At 45.4% G+C, this 27619-nt stretch overlaps 1 pseudogene; it reads left to right on the plus strand.

Moving 5' to 3' along the window:
* Positions 1–25255, plus strand: part of LOC144774047 (DBIRD complex subunit ZNF326-like) — a 101047-nt pseudogene extending 75792 nt beyond the window's left edge.
* The last annotated feature ends 2364 nt before the right edge of the window (positions 25256–27619 follow it).

The raw sequence follows: 27619 nt of genomic DNA on the forward strand, positions 1-27619 counted from the left end.
TGGACGGGGTAGAATGGAGTGGGGGTACTTGGCGTGGGGTAGATTGAGTGGATTAGAATGGGGTAGATTGTAATGGAGTGGGATCGATTAGGGTAGATTGGAGTTGCATGGTGTAGATTGGAGTGGGGTAGTTTAAAGTAGGGTAGATTGGAGTGGAGTAGGTAGATTCATTTGGAGTCAGGTAGAGTGGTGTATGGGTAGACTGGAAAAGAGTGGGGTAGAGTGGGGTGGACTGGGGTAGAGTGGAGTAGAGTAGATTGGGGTAGACTGGAGTGGGATAGATTAGAGTAGGGTAGATGTACGTAGAGTGGGTTTGATTGCAGTGGAGTCTAGCAGATTGGAGTGGGCTAGATTGGACTGACATTGAGTGGGGTAGATTGGGGTACAGCAAAGTATGGTAGATTGGGGTATAGTGGAGTGTAGTGGGCTAGATTGGAGTGGAATACAGTGGGCTAGATTGGGTGGATTGGAGTAGGGCAGAGTAGAATAAGGTAGATAGGTGTAGAGTGGAGTGGAGTTGGATAGAGTTGAGTGGAGATTGGAGTGGTATAGATTAGAGTAGATTGGAGTTGGGTAAATTAGGTGCCATTATGCGAAATTCACCCAGGTGTCGAAAATAAAGTTGCGGACGCTTTATCCCGCCTTGTCCCTAGTGATGAGTTGAGTCAAGATGATGATTTCAATCAATCAATCAATCAATCAAAGCATTTATATAGCGCACTACTCACCCAGAGGGTCTCAAGGCGCTGGGGGAGGGGGGTCCGCTACTGCTCGAATAGCCAGGTCTTGAGTTGCTTCCTGAAGGCGAGGTGGTCCTGGGTCAGGCGGAGGTGGGTCGGGAGGGAGTTCCATGTCTTGGCGGCGAGGTAGGAGAGGGACCGTCCCCCTGTGGTGGCTCTTCGGATGCGGGGGACGGCGGCGAGGGCGTGGCCGGTCGATCGAAGCTGGCGTTTGGCAGCGTAGAAGTTGAGGCGGCTGTTGAGGTATCCTGGGCCTTGGTTGTGTAGGGCTTTGTGTGCGTGGGTGAGGAGTCGGAAGGTGATTCTCTTGTTGACCGGGAGCCACTGCAGGTCTCTCAGGTGTCCGGAGATGTGGCTGCGACGGGGGATGTCCAGGATGAGACGTGCTGAGGCGTTCTGGATCCGCTGGAGTTTCTTCTGGAGCTTGGCGGTGGTTCCGGCGAAGAGGGAGTTGCCGTAGTCCAGACGGCTGGTGATGAGGGCCTGGGTGACCGTCTTCCTGGTCTCGGTGGGGATCCACCGGAAGATGAAGAAGAAAAAATGGTATGTGCTAAAGGTGAAAATGTGATTGATAAAAACAGATGGCTAGAGGCTTTACAGGAAGATTCAAACCTTATGGAAATGTTGAGACTGGTCAATATAGGCTGGAAAGTTAAACCCAAAAATAATAAAAATTTTGAGAAATTTTGGCATGTCAGAGACCAACTTTCAGAACATGATGGTTTACTTGTTAGAGGTACTAGGTAAGTTCCACCTATGTCTATTAGAAATGAACTTATTTCCTTAGCACATAATGGGCACATGGGCATTTCAAAGACTAAAGAGAATATGAGAATGTCGTATTGGTGGCCAAGCATGGATTTGAAGGTGGAGCGGAAAATTAGACATTGCATCGAATGTGCTTTAAGTAAAAGAGTGGCAAAACCTAAGGTTCAACCTATGATTATAAGAAACCGACCGTACAAGCCTTGGGAAAAGGTAGGTTTAGACATCTTAGGGCCTATATACTCTTCAGGGTGTGAATGGCATGTTCTTGTTTTAGTTGATTTTTTTGCAAGGTGGCCTGAGATTGCCATCACTTGTGGCATTGAGACTACATGTTATAACGTTTCTAGAAAATTTGTTTGCTAGGGAAGGAATCCCTAATACAATTCTCACGGACAACGGTAGTCAACTTGTGTCTAGAGAGATGGAGACATTTTTGTCAAAGCATGGTGTAAAACATAAAAAATCATCCTTGCACCACCCAGAAACAAATGGCACTGTGGAAAGATTCAACCGTGTGTTCGAAGAAACCATTAGAATGGCTAAACATGCAGGTTCAGATTGGAGAAGTGATATTTTCAAAAAGGTTAAGGCTTATAGGCTATCTCCCCATGCCACTACAAGTAAGACACCGTTTCAAATTTTCAGGTGTAAGAGTGCTAATACATTGGTAACACCTCCTTGGGTGAAAGACATGCATCTTAAAACATTCTCGAAGGGTGAGAATTGTAAATGGAAATTAAGTGCACATAAGAAAATCCAAGCTAGAAAAAGACTTCATGATTTGAGAAAAAGTGTTAAAAACATTGGTAAAGGTGGGAGATTGGGTTCTCATAAAAAATCCTTGTAAAAAAAATAAAATGTCATCAGCATCATTCTTGAAACCTATTCAAGTCATCAAAGTTTTTGATAATGCGATCAAAACGGCAGATCATCGAATTTAGAACTTGAACAGAGTATTGGTGATTAAAAAAGACTTTGTACTTAAGTCTCCTAATTCTTCAAGCACGCAACCTCAAGTTTCACATCAACAAAAGGGTGATTCCAATGTACGTCTTCAAGATACATCCCACCAAACCATGGTTGTTCCACATAACACAAGGAAATCTACGAGAGTTTCCCATACACCTGCTTATTTAAAATTTTTTGTAAGATAGAACAATTATTTACTTATTGTTTGTTATTGTAAGAAGGGAGATGTGTGACATCCTGATGTTTGTTGCTAGGCGCTTTAGAATACTCTGTACTAGGTCTAAGAATGTTATGTTTAGAGTAAGAGCAGTTGGAGCTTGGGAATTGTACTGATGACAGCTCTCCTGTGGATGGGATCCTTAATCCTGAATGAATACTTATTTTACTTCATTTTATCCTTGGACTTCTTTACATTGAGTCAAACCAACCACACACTCCAGCCTTTCGTATTTTCCATTTTGCTGAAAGGCCCTCGCCCATACCCTATTTTATTTGGTTAAATGCCAAGATGAAGTTATGTGCCTCTGTGGTTTCATCTAGGCACACTTCAAAAGCCTCCCTCTCTTTTTGAACCAGTTTTTCGAGGAAGTTAAGAGGATCCACAAGGGACCACTTTAACGCGTAACCATTACAACAAGAGATCACAATTTCTTCTTGTACAAGGGCTTTAGATTCAACGCATACTTGCCCGGTAAAATCCACCTTCAACGTGGTACTTTGGGGATAATGATCACTAAGTGCAATACCATGCAGAATAAACTCCAGGACCAATGTTCAATGAAGCTGGGGAAACAATAAAAAGTCTAACACACTATTGTCCCCCCTACCACTGTACGTACACCTCACGGTGGTTGGTGAAACAGCTTAATTGTTACAAAACCCTAAGTTGTATTTGAGAATTAGCTCATTTAGGGTATCCCCATACTGTGAGTGAATAAATTGGGGTATCTCTCTCTCTCTCTTTCTCTCACTTTCACTCTCTGAACTTATTTTCCCATGGAATGAGTACAGCAGCAGGATTTCCCTCTCTCCCGCATCTCCTCTCTCTTCAATTAGGTGATTGGAAGATTGTTGTTGGCATCCTGTCTCACCACACTGTCCACAGAGCCCACAGAGCCCACAGAGGGACCAATACAGAGACAGGGCAGTATGAGACAGCTGAGAGTGGGGTAATTGGAAGGCGAGTTTGAAAGGTGCCAAAAGGACAGACAAGTGAAAAGAGAACACCTGGGAGAGATGGAGCGCCAGGTGGGAGGGGGCTGATAATAAGATGGACAGGTAAGCTTCAGTATGCCCCCCCATCGTCTACCACCCTACCTGCTCTTACCGGTTACACCTCCCCCCACTCCCCACTCCTCCCAGTGCTCCACCTGTAGACTGATGACAATCACAACATTCCAGTAGTCAGCTGATCTGCTGATTCCGCCCCTTCCGGCTCTCGAACCTCTATACTTCCGGTATCCCTGGCCCAGCTCATATGGCCCTTCAGGGGCCCTAACAAGGCTTAGGCGTCCCAATGAGTCTCTGTAACCTTGTGCTGCTGCTTTACCACTGGGCTCGGCCTGCTTAGATGAATGGGCCTCTTTTTAAAGGACGTGCTGACCCAGTGTTTTATGTTGTGAGTTTCTGTTTCTCATTCTGTCCTCGGTCCCTGGGGCAGATTCCGCTATTTAGATCCGCCAGGACACCTGACCGTTTGAGAACTTGCTTCTGCTTGCTATTTCCCCTTGCATTAATTTGGCCTATCATCAGTGCACGATGGATTTGTAGTTTTCATGATATTTTCAAATTTTTGTGACGTTCCCGTCTTGCATGCTTATGTTACTGCTGCTGACGATGCTTATGGTTGACGGCCACCTCCCACACCGGTGAGCCGCCCTCTGCTGCTACTTCTGCCACCACGGAGCAACAGGGGCTCTGTCTTGTTTTGTATGTGCGTGGACTCTCCCACGGTACTATTCTTGTGATGCAAAGTGACATGTAGAAATAAGCAAACAATGCCATAAGATTAGGAGAGGGTTTATTGTAAGCTAAATTGATACATAAATGACCCCACCAGAAGCCACATGTCCTTACATGCTCAGCCCTGGCATGACAAGCTCAAGAGCCTTCCAGGGAACCCTCATAACTCCTGACATTCCATGACATCATTGGGTAACCTGGCAAGCAGGACACCACACATCTCTCTCCTTGTGAAACAAAAAAGAAATGCCTCCTATCTTAAGAAACTCAATGAAAACTCAGACCACAATGATACCAGGCTGTGCAACATTTCACAGCATCATCAAATGATGCATGTAAAAAGGATTTCACAAAAACATGCCGCTGTTATGACCACCACCAAACTACACCATTTGTGTGACAAACTTAGGGCCTGGTTCACAGAACTAACTTAAGACAAAATCCTAAATGTACTACCATTTTGTTATTTACAGAAGGCACTTACTCATTTTGATATTCACAGAAGGCACGTACTCATTTCGGTATTCACAGAATACCAAAATGAATGTGAATTGGGCCCACAGAGGGTGGAACACAAAATGCTAACAATTAAGTGCCACAACACAAAAACAGACGCTGACAGAACCGCTCACACAACCAAGAAAACAACAAAAACATAGGAACTGCAATCTTTCAATATTCACACAATGTTTACTTCAAACAGACATATTTTAATCCACACACCCATTCTACGAAAAAGCATCTTGTTCTTTTTAGCAATATGAACCTTCCACCCCACAGACTCATGCTCTGTAGGGACATCAGGGCCCTGGTCTACTACATTATCCTCAAGGGCGGCTGGCATGGCTCACAGATGGGGGGGGGGGGCGGTTGCAGGGGTTGCGAGAGGGGATGCAGGGGCAGGTCGCTGGGGGTGTCTTGCGGGGGGGGGGGAGTGGGAGTTGAGAAAAACAAACTTAACTTCAGGCCGAGTCCAGCGTCTCTGCTCCTGCTCTCCTGATCCCGCTTCCAGGAACAGGAAGCGGGCAGCCAGGTTCCCACCCGTAATCCAATCATAACGCTCCAATGGAGCATTGTGATTGGTCTGAGCGCCGTCACACGACACTCAACCAGGGGCTGGAGGGGTGGGCATATTCTCCATGCAGGCTGTAATGCAGCCTGCATGGAGAAAGAAAAAGTGTACATGAGTGGTTTGGGGGGCCCGAGATAGCCTACCAAATAGTGGATATTGCTGATCTTGCCAAACTTGCCAGGCAAGTGGCAAGAGTGGGAGGAAACCTCTCCAACCATTTCCAGTTGTTGGAACACCCTTTGAAAGGGTATGGATGGACATTGTGGGGCCACTGGATCCCAAATAGTAATTGCGCCCCTGCCTTGCTCCGTGTGCATTGCAGCCCTACCACCCTCCTGCCCATAAAGGAAACATAACATGATAATAACTGAAAGTTATTATGTTATGTTTCCTTTTTTCAATCTGCTTGAAAGCCGTGAGGTGACACTCCTCTGCCATAGCGGACGAGCCGCCACTGATTATCATACAGTGCATCGCAGCCACCAAAAATGATGTGCTGCATGAGAAAGATGGAGCAGGAGAGTGCCATTTAAAAAAAGAATATCTCACCCTTCTCCCATCTCTCTAGCGCCGACGCAGAATTGTGCTGCAGTGTGCCACAGAGATACCTATGTACCATTCTGCAAGGGTGTCTCCATGGGTCTATCATTGGTTTTGTAGTGGAAGGATACTTTAACAGTACAAAATACTATGCTTAGACTGACTTTAAATATTTTCCCTCCTTGCATGTGTTCTGTACAGTGCAGCACACATGCAAAGTAGGAACAGAAAGGAAAAATAACAGCATTTCTCAGTTATAGCACCAGGTCGAAATGGGCGCTAATTTCTGATGCTAAACCTTGTCTACTTTTTTTTATAAATAGGGCTTAGAGTCAGAAACCATGGGTGGTTGCATGGGAACGCACAAGCATCACCCATGGAATGCACCATTGCCGCTAAGGAATGCAAATGAGCGCTCTGCACTGCTTTGAGCAACTTTCAGGGATTTTTCAGTGAGAAACAAGTCTAATGATGGAAAGTAAATTAGTAAAAAAAAGATTTAGCGTAACTTTTGTGACACAAACAAGGTTCTACTAGTGTTAGCAACAGTCATCTTTCAACTCACACACTCATCCCGCATAGGGGCAATTAGTATTTGCGTAATAGATATATTTCACTACACATACCATCCCTTGTAAGGGATTCTTGTATCTTAGCAATGGGGATCTTTCTATCCACTCACTCATCCACTATGATGGCATATTGTGTCTCAGCAATGGGAATCCTTCACTCACACTCATCCTCTTATGAGGGCATATTGTGTCTTAGCAGTGAGAATCTTTCAAACCCACACACTCATCCCCTGTGAGGGCATCTTGTGTCTCAGCAATGGGAATCTTTCTCCCCACAGTCTCATCCACTGTGAGGGCATCTCACATCTTAGCAATGGGAATCTTTCACCACACACACGCACACATCTCCGATGAGGTCTTCTCGTGTCTCTGCAATAGGAATATTTCTCCACACACACACCCATCCCTTATGAGGGTTTATTGTGTCTCAGCAATGGGAATCTTTCTCCCCACACTCTCATCTCCTACGAGGGTGTCTCAAGTATTAGCAATGTGAATCTTTCTCCCCACACACTCATACTCTATGAGGGCATTTTGTGTCTTAGCAATGGGAATCTTTCACGACACACACACTATTCCCGAGGGCTTCTTGTGTCATAGTGTTAGACTTGGCATCTTTTGGCGTGTTTCCCCTGAGTGTTTGCTTTCCCTGCCGGTTTTGACTCTGTTTTTGCTGGCGTAGTGTTTCTGCGCACTTGTCTCACTGCTGATCAGGGGTAAAGTGCAAGTGCTCCTGTGGTAAATTATGTTATGGATTGGTGTTTCCAGGAATGGGTATTTGATTTACTTGTTAGTCCCAAGTAAAGTGCACTGAGTGTGCCAGGGCCTGTGGTATGGTATGGTAAAAATATTTCTTAAGCGCGCTTACACCAAGCGGTTTCATGGCGCTGAGAGAAGAGGAACAGGAACGAGGGTACTTATTCGTAGGCTTGAGAGAATAGGAGGGTTTTCAAAAGAGTTCTGAATTTAGTGTAACATGTGGCCAGTCGTAACTCGTTAGGAAGGGAGTTCCAAAAACGGGGGGCTACAGAGGAAAATCTGAGACCTCCATGTTTTTTCCGTCTGAAAGTGGGAATGGTGAGCAAGTGATGGTGGGAGGAGCGGAGCTTAAGTGACGGGGTATAGAGTTGGATCCGGGAAGAGATGAATGCCGAGGATTGATCGGTTAGAGCTTTAAAGTTGGTGCAGCCAAGTATGAAGAGACAGCACTTGGCTACAGGAAGCCAGTGCAAGCACTTCATGAGGGTACTAACGTGTTGGTGTCTGGGTTGGTGAAAGATGAGCCTAGCTGCCTGGTTTTGTACGAGTTGAAGGCGATGGGTTTGGTAGGCCGGGATACCGACATACAGGGCGTTTGCGTAGTCGATGCGGGAGGTGACAAGAGCCATAATGACAAGGATGAGAGCTTCCTTAGTAAGGAATCTGCAAATGTTGCGGATTCTGCGAAGGTGGAAAAAGGAGGAGGAAACTACTGCATTGATTTGGGGCTTAAGCGAGAGATCGCTACAGATGATTACTCCGAGGCTCTTTACAGAGTTGACTGGGGTGGGAGCAGCGCCTAAAGAAGAAGACGGCCAGAAGCTGGGATTCCATGGGTTGGCGGAGCCTCCGACTAAAACCAGCTCGGTTTTGTCGGGATTAAGTTTAAGTTGGCTGTGGTACATCCATTCACTGATAAAAATCATGGTGGTTTGGAAGTCAGTGATGGAAGTGTCAGAAGAGTTAATGTTGAAGACCAGCTGGAGGTCATCAGCATAGTTGAAGATAGTGACGGGGTAGTTTTGTAAAGCCTTGATCAGGGGTTGCATATATAAATTAAAAAGAAGGGATGAAAGGGCTGAGCCCTGGGGAACCCCACAGGTTAGGCTGGTTTCTTTTGCCGAGAAATTATTTAGGCGCACTGCCTGGGAGCGCCCGTCGAGAAAGGAGACGATCCATTTCAGGGCCATGCCCTGGATGCCGGCATCGCCAACACGGTCGATCAGGAGTTTATGATCGACCGTGTCGAACGCCGCCGAGAGATCCAGGAGCACCAAGGCCTGAGAGATGTTATTGTCAGCTCCATGCCTAAGTTCGTCTATCACTGCCAAGATGACGGATTCCGTGGAGTGGGCAGGCCTAAAGCCCGCTTGCCGGGGATCAAGGAATTGAGTGTGCTCAATAAATTAACTTAGGCAGTTCGTGACATGGGCCTCAAGGACTTTGCTGAGGTAAGGGAGCAGAGAAATGGGGCGAAAATTGCTTAGCACCGCGGGATCTGCATTGGGCTTTTTTGGTAAGGGGACAACTGTAGCGCATTTAAAGATGTCTGGGACAACGCCTGATTTAAGAGAGTTGTTAATGAGCGACAGCGGTGGGTCCGGGCAGGTGCTGAAGGCCTCTTTCAAGATGTGAGGGGGGCAACGATCGTTGGGGGAGCCAGATCCCACTCTGTTTAGGAGCGTCAGGAATTCTTCTTTGGAGATCAGCGGGATGTGGTCGAACGTAGAAGGGTTTTTACAGCCAGCAGGACGGATGGAAGGGGAAGTGGGGGTAGGGATATTATTTTTGATGACGGTGATTTTATCTATAAAGAACGAATTTAGGGAGTCACATAATACTTGTGATGGTGAAGACTTTTGAGTGACCCTGTCAGGTTGGGCAAGCTCGTTGACAATCGAGAAGATGTCCTTGGCCTTAGTAGAGGAGTTTGTGATTCTTTGGGAAAAATAGGCCATTTTAGTCTTAACGATGGACGCTTTGTAGTTTTTTTGTAGGGTGACATATGTCGCTCAATCCTCCGGAGCGTAAGCTCTGCGCCACCGGCGTTCTGCCTGTCTAAGTGTTAGTTTTTCCTTTTTTAGGGCATCAGAGAACCAGCGTTGTGCATCATGGGGACGTTTGAGTGAGATTTTTCTCAGAGGGGCTACCTTGTTACTGGCTGCTTCTAGCCAGCTGTCGAGACTAGAAGCTTGAAGGGATATGGGGGCCTGTTCTTCTACTTGGGGGAGGGTAGCAGTTAGGATAGCCTGGAATTCGTCTAAGTTAATCAAATCCTACTAGTGGGCCTGCAGCACTGATTGTGCCACCCACGTGAGTAGCCTTAAAAGGTAACTCAGACCTGCCATTGCAGAGTCAGTGTCTGATTCACAGAACTAACTTAAGACAAAATCCTAAACTTACTACTTTTAATATTCACAGAAGGAATTTAGTAGTAGTAAAGTTAGGATTTTGTCTCAAGTTTGATTTAAGACAATCTAAAGACAAACTTAAGACAGACTTAAGACAAAATCCTAACTTAAGTCTGTCTTAAATCTGTCTTATCCCCTATGAGGGCATCTTGTGTTTTAGCAATAGGAATCTTTCAAACCCACACACTCATCCCCTATGAGGGCATTGTGTGTTTTTGCAGTGGGAATCTTTCACCATACACACTCATCCCCTATAAGTACATTTTGTGTCTTAGCAATGGGAATCTTTCACCGCACACACACTCATCCCTTATGAGGGCATCTTGTGTCGTAGCAATGGGAATATTTCAAACCCACACACTCACCCCCATGAGGGCATCCTGTGTCTCCCCGCACACTCTTTCACTATGAGGGCATCTTGTGCCATAGCAATGGGGATCTTTCATCCCACACACTCATCCCCTTATGAGGGAATTTTTTGTTTTAGCAATGGGAATCGTTCACCCCACACACGCATTCCCTGTAAGGGAATCTTTTTCTATCACAAAGGATGTCCTTCAACACACTCATCCCCCTTGACTTTTAAGACACCCAAGCAGTGCAGCTCGTTCATTTCCTGCTTAAATAACAATGAGTCGTTTTTGTCACTAACAACAGTTTCAACACATATGGTGCCATTGACCATAGGTCCAAAATTAATGTATACAGATCTCTGTAAAAACTGCAGAACTTGAAAATGCAAAAGTAATAAAATGTCAGCAGAATCTGACATCACCTGTTAAACATACTTTATCTTGTAAAAAAAATTAACCATTAAGAGTGACAAAAATATACAGCACCGACCCCATAAGCTATTAAAGTTAAAAGAAAACATGATCACTTTTTTTTCTGCAATTACGAGTGTCACCCTCCCAAAAATAGGAACTGCATATTTTCCCTATGGTTAGTGAGTCACAAACCGAAATAAGTGTGGCTCTCATTCATCTTGTCAAATAGGGAAGCCAGTAAAAATTGTTTTGTCACATTCAGAGCAACATTTCATTACAATTTCTTTAGCACTGTAGAATTCTGAAAGTTGTGCCCTCAGATGCACATATGGTGAAGTCAATATCCAAATCAAGCAGTAAATCGACAGGCATGCGCCTCCACATAAAATGTTCTTGAAGAATAATTATCTCTCCACGATAATGAGTATTTTTTATCATCTTTGCCTGTCATGAAATGAAATATCTTCTAGGCTTAGGCGGCTGGTGGAATGCATTTGAATGCTTCCGAGAAACAACGTCATGGCGCAGACAGACGCAGGTTCACTTCCCGACATTTGCAGCTACAAGTACACCAGTAAGTCCGTGGGAAAATGGGGGGTTAGGACATGCACCAATGTGGAAAACTGCAGTTGACTCCCGCTCAGACCTGCCAGTTGTCAATGGAACTGGTGTGGTCAACAGTTCGTCCAAGGCAGTGCTGACCCCCCTATGCTTTCTTCTTAGCAGCATTTTCTTTTCCTTATATGTTACTGGACCTTCCACACATGGGGCCTCATTTATGAGGCCTTGCGTCAGTTTTGCGCTTCCGATGCGTCACTTTTTGTGACGCATCGGCGACGTAAAACATGCCTCCTGTTAAGCACTATTTACAAAGTGACGCATCTAAGCAGATGCGTCACTTTGTAAACCCCTGCGCTACATTATACCTGCGTCAGGTATAATGTATGCAGGGGGGGCGTTCTGGCGCAAGAAAGGGTCATAGAAGTGACGCTGTGAAATCTATGAGATTTCACTGCGTCACTTCTAGGACGCCGTTGCGTCAAAATCTTGCGTCTGCCTCACAGCAGGCGTAAGACTGACGCAGGCCCATTCACATGGGGCTTGCCCCATGTGAAAGGACGCATTGCTGGAGTTGCATCACTTTTGTGACACACTCCAGCAATGCGTCACTTTCGCGCTTACAGATACGTCAGAAATACTGACGTATCTGTAACTCCTTGCGACATGATGCGTCATATTATAAATATGACGCATCATTGGTCCCGCAAGAAGGGCGCAGTGAAAAGTGACGCATCGCTGTTCTCACGCAGCGATGTGTCACTTTTCATAAATGAGGCCCATGTGTTCTATATTCTCGTCGCCAGTATTGTGATGCAGGTTGGCGTGTAGAAATACGCAAACAAAGCCAGTAGATTAGGAGTGGGTTCATTGTAAATTATATGGATACATAAATGACCCTGCTTGGATCAGATGTCATTAGATGCTAAGACCTGCCCTGTCTGGCTCAACCACCTTCCAGGGAACCCTCATAACCCGGATGATATAATTGGGTAACCTGACAAGCAGAATACCACAACTATGTATTTAGATATTTATAAATAAAGATAAAAAAGACAGACAGGCAAGAAAGAGACACCTGATAGAGAGAGGAAAACAAGTGAAAACAAGCATTTACAATGCAACGGTTTCGCCTTTAGTCAAGAGGTAAAGAAGAAGCAAGGGGGATAAAGAAAGACACACAGAGAAAGTAGAATGGAGGAGAAAAAGAAAGCACCACTGAGATAGAGCACCATACATCCGTGAGGTGAAAGAGAGTGGGAAGAACTGAGAGAGACAAAGAAAGTGCAGCAACAGAGGTACAGAAAAAGAAGAGAGACCAAGAGAGTGCCACTGAGATAGAGGTAACAGGTAAATCCAACCTAGAAATCTCTCCCGAATGTAATCCTGTCAGTAAAATGTAATTTAGAGTGGAAATAGTGAGGTGCCACTACCCCGAAAATTGATGGAGGTGGTCGGTAAGGGGATTTCTAAGAGAAATATTTTCTTCATTAAGAAACAGAAATAATATGCACGTGTAAGTTTTGTATTTTATATTTGTTATGCAGAACTTGTTCCACATGTGAATCTGAGACGTATACAGGCTCGCTGGAACAAGCCAGAGAGGTGTGAACCCACAGGACGAAAAGTATTTTTTTCCCCTCTGTAATTTTGTGTGAATTGAGCCATGAGTAATGAGACCACCAGTTATGGCGACCCCAATCTCAACGAACCCCCCCCCCCCCACCCCACCCGAGAGCCACCGCAGTTTTTACCTTGGATCGGTAGCATCTTCATTCACCCACTCGGGTGGGGGTGAGATGAAAAAGTGAGAAGTACTGCAACTAAAGTTCTTCCTGGCAATCACTGTGCTGTATTTGTAAAATGAAATAAAGAGCGCAAGGAAACGCAGGGAAGCTGCTCGGCTATTACAGGCCGTAACTCAAAGGCGCCGAGCGCTTCTCAGCCTCGTTTTTCACGAGCCATAATTCATTCTCCCCCGCCATCATAATGAAGGGGGAAAAGTGTTTATTTTTGTGTCCGATGCTTTCTGGCCATGAATCAGTGTCATATTAATGTGCAACAGACTAGGGTGGAAGTGCGCTTTTATGGTCATGAGCTGCGAATTGCGGCATTACCTCTAAGTGCCGGCCGTTGCAGAGGTCACCCTCCGATCCGGGGGCACGAGGACGGAACTAACATTATTTGCTGATACCCCACCCCCCAATCCCAGCCCAGATTATGTTGTAAAGCTGGATATGCCGATAAACAACATTCAACAGACCTAGCACATCTGAGCTGGCATTCCCAGCGCAAGGAGAGACATTGTTGTATTGCAATCGTTTTTTTTAGTCAGAAGACAGCAATGCAGCACTTCGGCACACATCCAACATTTCCCTACAACGCACTGCCTGTGAGATATAAACGAATAATTTTCGACTGCTCGTCAGTGCTCGTCAGCACATGCCAGGGTGCTACATCTTACTGAGCCCGACCTACAACCGCGTTTCTGTTCCCCCAACAGTCGACGTCGGCACTCACCCACTGCAGCAGCAGAAACCACGCGGGGCTCATTCTGTCTTCGAAAGAGGGCTGGCCGGATTGAGTTCATTAATGGATGTCTGCTTTAAACTTTGAAAAATTTATAAATGGTGGTAATAATGGCTTCGTTGATTTGCATACACATCAAAACAAGTCAGGTCCCGGGCCGCGCTGTGATTGGCTGACGTCACGGGGGTGTCCCGGGCCGGCAGCCTATCACAGCGCGGCCCGGGAATGACGTCACGGGGGTGTCCCGGGCCGGCAGCCAATGGCAGCGCGGCCCGGGACAAAGGGGCGGGGCTTAAAAAAAGCACCAGAAACGCCCCCGAATCGCGTTTTCGAGAGAAAACGCGATTGACAGCCTCTGCCTCCCAATGGCTAGCCTCCATTTATGGAGCTAGCCAATTGGAAACAGAGGCTGTCCTAACCTCACTATTAAAAACAACAGATTTCCACCTGGGAGGGGCTTCGCCCCTCGCCAGGTTACGAAACCTAAAAACAGGGGGGTTATAATGAGAGGAGAGAGATAGTGGGGCCATGTGTGAAAGAGAGATTGAGACAGATGAAGAAGATACAACTGAGAGAGGGATGAGATCTATACTAATATAATAAAGAGAGAGCCCAAACCTTTGAGGCGGGTAATCTCAGGAACCACAGCACCAATCACAACACCCAATACAGCGTTGGAAAGGGCAGTTGCAGCAGAAGGACATAGGCTATGCAGACGCCCATCATATACATTTAAAAGGTAAAAGAACCGTTCCAGCAAAGTAGTCCCTTGTTAGCGTGTCTGCATTGTCCTGTGGGCGTGTGCTGGGGGCGTGACAAACGCTGGGGGCGTGTGGTACGTTCCGCCCTTCATGCCATGTCTCATATCGTGTGCTGTGGGCGTGTGCTGGGGGCATGGGCGTGTGCGGGGCGCGGGATTACGGAAAAAAAAGCGAGCGTTGTGCCCAATATTTCATTGTTTTTTCTTCCCAGGTTCTGTACATTCCATCTCCGGGTGTCCACCCTGCTCCCTTTAAATACCCCTGCACCCCATAATCATAACCCACCCTTACTCCTTAAAATCCCCAACACCCTTAAACACTAACCCATCTTAACCCTATAAATACCCCTGTACCTCAAAACCCAAACCTACCCCATAACCCTAAAAATACCCCTGTACCCCCAAACCCAAACCTAGCCCTGAACCATAAAAATTACCCTGTACCGCAAAACCCAAACCTACCTCTGAACCCTAAATTACCCCTGTACCCCAAAACCCAAACCTAGCCATGAACCCTAAAAATAGCCCTGTACCCAAAAACCCAAACCTAGCCCTGAACCCTAAACATACCCCTATACCCCAAAACCTAAACCTAGCCCTGAACCCTAAAAATATCCCTGTACCCCAAAACCCATACCTATCCCTAAACCCTAAAACTACCCCTGTACCCCATACCCCAAAACTATATCTGAACCCTTAAAACACCCAAACACCCCAAAACATATACCTCAGTACCCCAAAACATATACCCCTATACCCATACTTACCTTATCCAAACATGCTTTTACCATTCATGCATTTACAACGAATTTCGTTGTAAATGTATGCGTGGTAAAAGCATATAAAATTTAATTCCATGCGTTATAATGGCATTGCGGAGTCATGTTACTTTCATAATGAAAGTATTTGGAAAGAAAGTTGCGAAATAATGGGTGTTTACCCTCCCCCGGTAAGTACCTTGGTGGCACGGCGGCCCACATCTCCAGCAACATACTCGTATTTTTTCACCACCTATTTGAAAAATGCACAGGTCTCTCTCATTGATGGCCAGCACGGACATACACTTTTAGACACACCTCCCGCCACAAGTTCTAGAATTGCGAACTTTAGAGCGGGGAGCTACGTTCGAATCTCGGCATCAGCTCAACATCCTGTAATTCCAGGCAACTTGCTTTGTCTCCCTGTGCCTACCACAAATGAATGTGTTTTTCTGTAATGTAAATTGTGCTCCTGCCATGTTGTCGAGTTCGCGCTATATAATATTGCAACGAAAAATAAAGTAGGGAAACTCGAGTTCACACACTACTGAAAGCGCACTCTTATGTGCATCAGCAGTGCAATGTGAATCGGAGCGTTTCACAGGCCTGTCACAGATAAGAAATGCTATCAAAACGAAATCCTACAAAACAATATACTACTGGCCGGCAGCTATTCATACCCGGACAACATCAGGACAGGCTGCTAGTATATGATAAAGTGATAGCACGGCTAGGAAGAGAACTGATGGAATAATGGAAAAGGCATATGAGAGAGAGGAGAGAATAAGTCATGGACATGTGAGAGGGGTTCCACAGAGATAAAGCTGAGCATGAAGGTGACATAGGTGAGAACGAGACAGTCAGATAAGAATGAGAAAGACCACTGACAAAGAGAGTGGCGATAAACAGACAGCAATAGGTGAAAAAAGAGACAGCTGAGAGAGAGGGAGAAAGGTGAGGGTGATGCAGTAACACTAAATATATAATTGAGTATAAGTGGAACAGCTGAAAGGTAAGAGGGTATAAACGTGAGAGAGGGGATAGAGACAGACACGGCGAGAAAGAGCAACCTGAGAGAGGTGTGAGGGGAGATAGAAGAGAAAAAGACACGAGAGAGGGGTGATGTGCAGATAGATGAGGCATACAGACAAAATGATAAAGAGACACAAGCATGAAAGGGAGCTGGCAGAAACAGGGAGATGGGAATGGGATAGATTGGAGTGGTGTAGTTTAAAATAGGGTAGACTGGATTGAAGTGGAGTAGGGTAGATTAGAGTGGAGTGGGATAGAGTGGCTTGGGGTAGATTGGAGTGGGGTGGAGTGGAGTAGAGTGGGGTAGACTGGGGTAGAGTTGGGTAGAGTGTAGTGGAGTAGAAGAGGAGTAGATTGGGCTTGACTGGAGTAGGATAGATTGGAATAGGGTAGATTGGGGTGGAATGAGTTAGATTGGAGTCTGGTAGAATGGAGTGAAGTGGAGTGGGGTAGATTGGGATAGAGTGGAGTGTTGGAAGGGGCGATCTCAGAGGGCCAGGTTGTGCTCACCCGACCACCCCAGGACCCACCTCTCCCACGATAACTGCCGAGTCTTATCGTGAGGTCCCCACCGGGGAGGACTTCGAGTCTAGGATCGTATACCCTGAGCTCACACCACACTTACGAACGGACACCACACTGTAGGTATTTAGTAATAACTTCTTTATCGAACAGTAAGAAGAATCAGCCCTCTTATTTACAAGCGATCGAGGGATCGTAAAGTCTTTGAGGGTTCGGGAAGAGGGAAGCGGGACAGTCTTAGCCTTTCGGCCAGTACGAAGCGTACCCTGCGCACAGCTCTCAATCCTCGAGCCGGGGGATACGGAAGGTGATGGTTGTACTAGCTGCTTCACTCACGTCGAGTCGGCTTCGGTCGTGATGATAGCGACGATGGTCCGGCCGGACCAGAGTATTCCTCGAGCCGCGACGAGGTCAGCAGGGCTCAGCGATTTATAGGTTCAGTTCTCCTTCAGGTCAGCCGCGATCAGATCAGCAGGGCTTTCTTGTCCAGGATACAACTGCCCGCTAGTTGTGGTGCGGGCCTTGATATAGTCCAGTCGCGCTTTGATGTCCGGACCCTCGCAGGTGGAGGTCTCAGGCCTAGGGGGCTGGTCGTTGGCGAGGTCCGGCAGTTAGCTCTTTGATCCTTTGAGGATGCGCCCGGGAATTCCCAGACGCCCAGCAGGTCTGGAGCCAGCACTCGGGGAGGCCAGAGGTGCAATCGAAACTGGCCCACCGGGGAGGGCCAAAGGTGTGATAGAAACCAGTCTTTCAGGGGAGGCCAGGTGCCATCGAAACTCCCGGGCTTATCTCACTCGGGGAGCCCTTTACCCCCCCATCCGGGACTGGCACGCCTTGGCGTCTAAGTTTCGCTGGGGCCGGGGTCACGCTAGGCCCAGGGAGTCAGGGATCTTGGGAAGGGAAAATGGCTGCCGGGCCTTGTGGGGCATGCAGGTTCTAGGCGCTCGGAGCCGGGAGTGGGACGGGATAAGCGGGGCTGGTCATCGGTTACGGGGTCTGGGTGTACAGGGAGCAGGACGACCAGGGAACTCTGGGTGCAGGCTACGCTAAAGGGGTGCTGAGGAACGGGGGGGGGGACCACGCCACAAGGCCAGGTCCAACATGGAGCATGATAGATTGGGGTAGAATTGAGTGAATTGGGCTAGATTTAAGTGGAATAGAGTGGGATAGATTGGGTGGATTGGAGTAGGGTAGAGTGGAGAGGGATACATAGGGGTAGAGTAGTGTGGGGTAGATTGGAGTGGAGTTGAATTGAGTAGAGTGGAGACTGGAGTGAGCTAGATTGGAATGGAGTAGAGTGTATAGATTGGGTGGATTGGGGTAGAATAGAGTGGAGTGGGGTAGATTGTTGTAGATTGGAGTGCAGTAGATTGGAGTTGAGTGGAGTTGGATAGATTGGAGTGGAGACTGTAGTGGAGTGGGGTAGACTGGTGTGAAGGGAAGATAAGGGTGGGGTACATTGGAGTAGAAGAGATTGGGTTATCAGAATAGGGTATATTGGAATAGAGTGGGGTAGATTGAGATAGAGTGGAATGGGATAGACTGGAGTGGGGTAGATTGGGTAGAATTAGGTAGACTGAACTTGAGTGGGGGAGATTGGGGCATATTGGAAGAGGGTAGGGTGGTGGTAGATTGGGATGGGATGGTGTAAAGTGGCGTGGTGTCAATTGGAGTGGAGTGGGGTAGAATGGAGTGGGTTAGATTGGGTTGTGGTAGATTGGAGTGAAGTTGGGTAGAATGGATTGGACTAGATTGGAGTGGAGTGGGGTAAGTGGTGTTTAGCAGAGGGCCGTAGAGTGAAGGGGTGAAGACTGGAGTGGAAAGACGTGTCATAGAGTGTCTTACAATGGAGAGGAGAGGCATGGCATGTATTGGCATGACATAGAGTGTCATAGAGTGTCATAGAGTGAAGGAGTGAAATGGTGTAGAGTATTGTAGAGTGGTATAAATTGGAGTGCTGTAGTGTGGACCATGCATGGTGTGAAAACGAACTGCCCTAAGAGGCAACTCATTTCCATTGAAATAACTACTACATATTATGCACAGACTGTTATGTTTCATATAGGTACCCTAATATAGGCTCGGGTAATAACATACCCCTTCACCTACATTACCTCCCCTACACTACACAGTAACAAGCCTTTTATGATTGAACCTTTACCTAGATCTTGTCTTGGGCAGAGAAGGAGGGTTTTCCCTGAACAATAGTGTTCTATAACTTCATCAATAGACGCCCACAGTATGAATGAATATTCATAAGGGTCTTGGAAACCAGGCAGGAGCTAAAACCACCTGCATAATCTCTACGTACAAGGTTCATCCTATACGTCATCCTGAAATCCAACAATGGCTAATACGAGAAACAAGGGACAAAAGAACCCTAAATACTTTCTGTATAAATACAAGACTTCTTGCTAGAGTTAGCAAGAGGGAACCAAGACTTCCAGACCGACACACTGACCAGAGATGCTGAGGTTTCTGCATGCAGACACTCCAGCGGACAGTGGTCTAACACATCCCTTGCGGGGTGTCCAACTCGAGACCAGGGTGGGGTTAGACTAAACCTAGAGGGATTCTTGGCTTCACACCTACTTACATGTTAGGTACACTTAGGTACATCTAGATCGGCATCGTAGGAATACGCACGCATTCTTTTATCATGCATTTTATATCCATGTATGTGTTCATGACTATTGCAAAATGGTAGACCAGTACTATCATTTTATATTCACTGTACTGCTGATCATATAAATCTGCTAATGTCTAACAGTTGTTGCAGCACATCTATTTTACACTAGAAGAACAACTGTGCAATAAATTCTTATTGTAACACGCCTGACTGTTTCTTGTGTGTAAACTCTCTGAGACCAAAGTAAGTGAGCACGAGTGACTGAGCGAAAGGTAGTACATCGTTTCCACGATCCTGGGGGATCAGGGTTGTCATGTTCTAAGGTTGCCAGAAACTATTGTCTCCCCGATAAGAGGAGATTCAAGTGGTACTGTGAGCTAGCTAATGCAAAAAGGCTAACATACTCGGAGGGGGTGCTCAGAGTTAATCTGCCACCAATCCTATAGTTTATGTTATCCAAACGCACAGATCCTGTTTGGGCAATATAGGGACTACATGACAAGACATACAGTTTCACTGTGCACAAATGATAATGTGTGGAAATGTCATTACCTATGTATTGACGTGTTTTGATCGTACTAAAATATTTGTTTCCACCACACTTCAGAATTACAAAAAAAGAGCTTCATTTCTACTTTTCCCATTCTGATGTATTCTGAAATACCAGCACAGTTCATGTTTGTTATTTAGTAGAAAAAAGATAACATCCTACAGCCTGTCCTCTCACAAGGGTACTCAGCAGGATGGACTGTCACATACATTCTCTCATTTTGAAGTCAGCAAAAGAAAAGTAAACACCAAGGGCTCGATTCACAAAGGACGTCTGTGCTGATGGTGGAGGCCCGCAGTAGTGGCAGGGGGTCCTCACTCGTGCCGGGTCCTCTGAACTGCAGTTTCTCATTGCGGGGGTCCCGCCACATGTGAGGCCCCCCCGTGAGTGCAGAGGCTCTTTTTTAATCAGGCAATAGGTTCCCTCAGAATACAAAACCTGGCATTTGACCTCTGTCTTTGAATGCATAGTAAATAAGACAAGATAAGAACAAGATTAAAAGGCCTGTTTATATAGCTAGTGCTCTGAAGGATACTGTAAACAAGGAATGCTCACGGGGAGGACAAAGTCAAGCTGGACAGCCTAAAACAAATAAATCCAGCAAATAGAAAGCAAGCTACTGTGAGCTACAAACCACAAAGCTAATAGTAAGCAATGGATGGAAAGCATTCCCAGGGAAGCTTTCAGAATGCCCACAAGAAGTCGTAAGCAAACCGGATAGCTACACTGTCTGGTAAGAATGACCGAAAAAGAGCATATTTGGTCTCTCATAGCAATTCATTCAAATCCAGTCCTGTACTACAGTTCTATTCAGTTAGATGAACGAGTCTCATTGTCCAGCTAGCTAGGCACATAGGAATCCCATAGATCATTTGAAGGCTTGCTAGGGATTTAACTGGTCTCAACCCTGTGCAGGGAGAATGGATCCTGAGAGACCTTCCTTACTCAACAGGTTCCCTGCGGGTACACAACCTCAGTGACCTGTACTGTAGAAACACAGGATGCTGTTGAGATGTTTCGACCCCCTAAGTATCCCTACTTGGACCAGCCTGCTGTAGAGTACTCTGTTGCTGGCCAGCAGGTCTGTGCTTTAGAGATGCCACAACATAAATACAGACATACTCACAGATAGTATTACATACCTTAAATATATCAGGGGCATCACAGGAACTAGGGCTCATTGGTTTGACCTACGGAAACTGGAAACTGTAATATTGAGCAAGCATCCGACCATGACCTCAATTAAACACTCATTGTCCCAGAAATGTAAGGTTTTGTGAGACCATTCACATAGTGTTGGAAAAGGACACTACCTTAAGGCTGGGGTCAAGAAGAAAACTGCTGAATCCTGTGGGCTTGGAAATAGGATTATTTGGCCAAGACTAGTTGCGGGATGGTCTCCAGTAAGTTATCTATGATGCCTTGGTACCACACTTGTGCCTGTGGGTCTTCTTCTGGAGGTCATCGGTGGGAGTGTCTGTCAGGTTTCACCTGGGATCGGCAGAATCTGATGCAACAGTGTCTTTTTCCTGAGATCAGAGCCGGAGTGGCCGGAGTAGGCATCGGGTGGTTCCCCGAGAGGCTGGAAGGGTGGGGGCCAGTTATTCAGCTGTGGGGTCTGGTTTTGTTACTACGGACTGGTTTTGCAGCGGTGCTGCAATATCGGCCCCCAGTTACAAAAGCAGCAATGCACACTTGCGCACCCCTGGGGGCTGGCCTGACAAAATTGCCAAGGCTCCTTTGGGTTCTCAGTCCGGCACTGCCCTATTCTTGCTGCGTCTATTTTGAGTGCCTGCTCCGGGCCTTCCACAGACATGCAACAGGACAGGGGCACAAAAAGAGAGATATTATCATGCACTGAGATCTGCCGGTCTTGAAAGCGGGTCCAAATAAACTGTGGTGCAACCCACACTGTGTCTAAATAGATTTCACCTGGCAGGAAGAGGAAGTGCATGTAGAAAGCAATAGTCTCCTGTTTAACTGCTCATTTATTTTTTGGGAGAGGGCAATAGCAGGACACAAACACACAGCTGTATTCCTTGCATTTATATGTTTCGTAGGGGCATGTAAGGATCAAATCCCTAACATTGAATTCAACTTGTAGTTAAGTCTCTCACTCACACACACACACACACACACTACACACTACACAGTCACAGATACTCACACACAGTCAAACACTCACACACGCAAGTGCATACCCAGACACGCAAGCATACACCCACACCCACACTCACACACACACAGTTATCAGTTGCTAACTAGTACCAAACATTGCATTGCTCGTACAAAAATTCTGGGAGTTTGTATGGAAATGTGTTAACTTAGACCTGTCTCTTTTAGAAATTACAATTTTCCTGTAGCTTTCCCTTGATGGTCCTACGGTGCTGCAGTCTTTATATTCATTCTGTATCTGATTACACCGATAAACTGCCTTGAAGTATTTTCTTTATATTGCAAAAGAATCGCCTTTCTTGGGGCAATGGCCTTAATGTTATTGAAAGAGCATTCCCTGTAATAACAAGACCGTGCATTGCACTAGTAGCATCATTTAGTGGGTCATGTTCAAGACATAATGTGCATGTTATCTAAATGGATGGTTTCAATATCTATATATTGACTTTAAAATGATATGCTTATCATATTCTAGAGCACAAATAGCCTAATATACTTCACTATAAAATATATTAGGATGGCTGAGCTGCCACACAAAATGTCTAAATAGTCCTGATTGCATTATTAGGTGCAGTAACCTAAGTTGTCCAGGCACTTTCATAATGTTTCTACTTAATGTCTTCACTAAATGTACTCATTGCTCACATTGACTCAGGGGTTTTGAGATCAACCCACTGTGCCAGTTTTCAAACAGAAATTGATGGTTGTGTGTAGCACACATACACATCAGAAGCTCTACACACTCACAATGTTGCACCACTTCAACATTGTGAGTGTGTAGAGCTTCTGATGTGTATGTGTGCTACACACAACCATCAATTTCTGTTTTTTAAATAACTCCCTCAGACACAGGTTCAGTTCAGGAGCTTTATTTCCAGCTTCCACTCTCTGCCAAAGAAGAAGTGGAATGCACACAACCACAGCATTCTAATGTCTGCTCCAGGAAGAGGGAAGAACCAAAGCAAGTGTAGGGGGAAAGAGGAGAGGACAAAACCAAGTCCAAGCAGATGGGCTGACGGAACACAGGGAGAAGGCAAACAATAAACTAAGATGTAACACATCTACCCTCCCCCGAGATTATAATGAAAAAGAATAATCGGAAGATAAGGGGGCCGTGAACGCTGTACCATATAGAACTTCCATGTACTAAATACACCAATAGGTTCATCAGTTCATATTGAAGTCTTGATAGCAAGCAGGGGCTCTGCGGACTCTTTGGTTATCCGGGCCAAAAGGGGGAAGGGCTCTGGTGAAGATCTGAGTAGATCGAGGTTCCCTGGGCATGAGTGCCATTGGTTGGAGGAGCTTTGACTAATCTTTCCATGCTCCTTGTTTGGCCATTGTCCATAACCGCTACATATTGTTTCGTTGTGGCAATCTGCATAGGTTTGAAAAATTTGGAAGCACACTCCCCGCCCTCTGGGACTCTTGACACATACCCAGTCACCAACAACCCATTGAGGAATCTTGGTGCCATGTTTGGTATCATAATATGACTTGTATTTGGCTTGGTGTGCAGCGGTTGTAGACCTAACAACTTCAGTTTTGACCTGTACCCCAACCCCCCTCCCAACAAAGTAGGGAAAAATTTGGTGCATGGTTTCCTCCCTTTAAGAGCTGAGAACAGTGACACCCCAGTGGTCTGGTTAGGAGTGGTGTGGTAAGCCCACAGCATTTCTTGAATGGCTTGTTCCACTGGAATCATATTGGTGCATGCTAACTGAATGCACCCCTTAATCAACCTATATATTCTTTCAACACGCCCATAGGCTCTGGGACAAAAAAGAGAGGTTTTGAGGTGGGTAATGTCTAAGTTTCTTAGGAACTCTGATGTGGTCACACATGAGAATTGTATTCCGTTGTCAGTGATAATAGATGACAGAATTCCTGCAGTAGCAAAGGTGTCCAGTGGGAATTGTAGTCTATTAAAACAAATGCAAATCGCTTCGGTACATTTCTCTGGTTTATAGGGCCGATGATATCTAATGCAAGTCTCTCCCATGGTTTAGATGGAACAGACACCAGTGATGGGGAACCATGCAAGTAGATTTGGATTGATCGCTGTTTGAGCAGATGCTGCAATCTTTAACTCTGTATTCTACGAAGGAGTCCATAGTTGGGAACCAGTAGCATTCCCTGAGTCAAGCTTTAGTTAAACTTCTGCCCAGGTTACCCTCATGAACCAGGTCTACAATTTTATTGCGTAACAGATCGGGTGGAATGATTTTATCATTTCTTATTGAAAGGTGTTGGCTTATGCTAAGTTTGTGGTGAATCTCCCCAAATTTCTTTGTTATCTGAAACAGAATCTTTAGAATTAGGCCACCCACGTATAGTAAATTGTCAGAGTTGCTGTATGGTTTCGTCTTTCGTCATGCATTCATTCCACTACTGAGGCGAGATGGTAGTGTGATTGATTTGTAGAATGGGGTATTCTGTGGTCTCAAATTGTTCTTCCTTATTCAATGATGCTCTGGATGGGAAATCAGCTGCTGATTCAAGTTGCCTGGTACATATTTCATTCTGAAACAAAAAGCTTTCTAGCCCTAGCATCCACCTGACAATCCGAGGCTTACTGCAAGATGTGCATTTAGGATTGAACATGAATATCAGAGGTTTATGGTCTGTGCGTATGCATAATTGTATGGCCCATAGGAAGAATCTGAAATGTTTGACAGCCCAATAACAGGCGAGGGCTTCTCTTTCCACCACAGAATAGTTTTTTTTCAGATTTGGTGAGGGTGCGCAACGCAAAAGCCGCTATTTTCTCTTTACCTTCTATGATTTGGGATAGAGTGGCCCCCAGGCCTTTTTCACTTGCATCTGTAGTTAGAAATGTCTTACGGCTGGGTTCAAAGTTGCACAAATAAGGGGCAGCAAGGATAGCGTCTTATATTTTCATAACAGGATTATGTTGATCCTCTGACCGTTGGTAGTGTGCATGGTTCTTTATCAAATCTCTGAGATTCGCAGTTATGTCCGCAAAGTTTTTTTATATTTTTTGCCATGTACTCGGCTAGTCCCAGGAAAGACTTTAGCTCTTCCTTATTTCCTGGGGCAGGTGCATCCTTAATTGCTTCTAAAAGGCAAAACTTTGGTTTAAAACCATCTTTCGAAATATTGTGACCTTAATATTCTACTGAATTAACACCTAATTGGCATTTCTCTCTTTTAAGGGTTAATCCAGCATTTTTGAACCTAGACAGTACTTCTTTTAGAATTGTGTCGTGTTCCTCAGTATTGGCACCATAGATTAGGAAATAGTCTTGATAACACAGTGTATTCTGTACCCCTACAAGCACTTGCTGCATAATCTTTTGAAAAACCACAGCAGCTGAGTTGAGTCGGAATGGCATGCGGCGAAACATGAACGTGCCCATGCGTGCAGTGAAGGCTGTCAAATACCCAGATTCTGGGTGTAATTCCACTTGGTGGTAAGCCATGGATAGGTCTAAAACACTAAAACATGTAGCCTCACCCATCATGCTTAGCCTCTCCTGGATGCGTGGTAACTGACGCCTCTCCACCCAAATGCTAGCATTAAGATCACGCAAATCCACACAGAGCCTAATGTCATCAGATAGATTTTTCTTGCCGATTACGATAGGTGCTATCCAGTATGAACAATCTATGGTTGGATGATGCCTAAATCCATAAGCCTATCGAGTTCTTTTTTAAATGGATCCCACATAAGGTGAGGAATTGGCCTAGTTATATGTATAGCAGGTTTAGCGTTTGGCTTAATTTTGATTTTTTGTTGGAAGTCTTTAAGTAACCCTAGTTTGCTTGAAAAAACTTCTGGGAACTCCTCTGTTATGTGCTCACTGGCATCAGGTTGGTTCACCACAAGGACTTGTTCAGGATTATTGGGATCAAGTTTATTCCCCAATTCCTTTTGGTGTTGCCAACCAAAGAGATTAGATCCCTCCTCCACGATGTACACCTTGCCAACAGTAGTGCGGCCTTTAAACGATATGAGTGTTTAAATCACGCCTTTCATTGGAATGGGGTCTCTATTGTACCCACTGGGTGAAATATCAGCTGGGAGTATCTAATTTTTGTTAACTTGACCCATGGATTTCTAGTCTCTGTAGTTAAGTAACCTAAATGGTGAACATGAGTCTGCAAACATTTTGACTACTTTACCTTCTAACTGGACTTCACACATAGGTTACCTGTGCTGGTTTTCTGTGCTTTCCTTAACTTGCAAGATTTCTCATCTTGAGGATTAGACTCTTTTCCAAACCCTTTCTTTGTGAAGCTATTTCATACTCTAGCCAGATGACCTCTTTTGTTGCATTTCTCACATATAACTGTCTTAGCTTGATGATTAGGATTGTTTGCTAGGTGCTTGCTATTTCCGCAACTGTAGCACTTGAACTTGAATTTTCTGTATCACTCAATTGGGTAGGTTTTTTGTCAGTCTTAATCTTGTATACAGCCTGATCAGTTTCTAACTCTGCATTTTCTGTGACTTGTTCATTAGAACTAGGTGATCTGATCTCCTTCAAACACATTGCAGTGTTTTCGATCGATTTGGCAATTACAATGGCTTCTTGAAGATTGGGTTGTTTTTGTGGAAGTTTCTCTTAAATCTTATTATTGTTAGTGCACTGCACCAGTTGGTCTCTTATAAGCGAATTGTTAAGGTCTTTGAATTCACATAACTTACTCAATCCTCTAAGTACAGCCACATAAGTTGAAACAGATTCTTGTTTGCCTTGGACTCTACTGAAGAACTTGTGCTGCTCAAGTACAATGTTCACTTTGTCCTCAAAGTGATTTCAAAGTTTTATTAGGGTCGATGTATAAGCATCCTCATCTGATTCACTATCTCATAATACTGGTTCAGGTAATGACTCAAAAATCTTCCTGCCATGCGGACCTAATCTGAGGAGTAAAATGTGCTGCTTTCTAAACGTGCTGAACTTTTCTCCTCCTATAGCAATTAGGCAGGATTCAAAAATGTCTTCCTACTCCTTCCATGGGATGTTGGGCTCCCCAAACTCATTTAAGAAAGGAGAAGGTTGGGACATGCTAGCAGCTGCCATCATAATAGATGTATCAAAAAACAAAAAGAAGAAGCCACCAGGGAAATGTGGATAATGAATGGGAAAGGAGGAGATATCCAATATGAGTGCTGGAGGCAGGATAAAAACTGTACGTGGAATCGCTGGAGAAATGGCAGAGAAACCAAGGAAATGCTGTGCCTGTCAGTGATATGCAGAGCTGGCAGAGAAATGGCAAATGCTATGCCTGTCAGCGATATGTGACAGGCTGGAGTAAAATGCATGGGGAAAGAGAAGGATACTTGAGACGTGCAATGTAATGAACTATGGAGTGCGTGTCTCCGACACAAATGCTGGAATGCGGCTAAAAATACCCAGAAACCAATGAAAGTTACTTGAGACACGCAATGTAGTGGTCCACTGGAGTGCGTATCTCCGATGCAAATGCTGGAGATGGCAGAGAAACTGAGGAAATGTTGTTCCTGTCAGTGATATACAGAGATGGTAGAGAAAATAGGAATTGCTGTGCCTGTCAGC

Source organism: Lissotriton helveticus, chromosome 8 (genome assembly GCF_964261635.1).
Source record: "Lissotriton helveticus chromosome 8, aLisHel1.1, whole genome shotgun sequence".
NCBI lineage: Eukaryota > Metazoa > Chordata > Amphibia > Caudata > Salamandridae > Lissotriton > Lissotriton helveticus.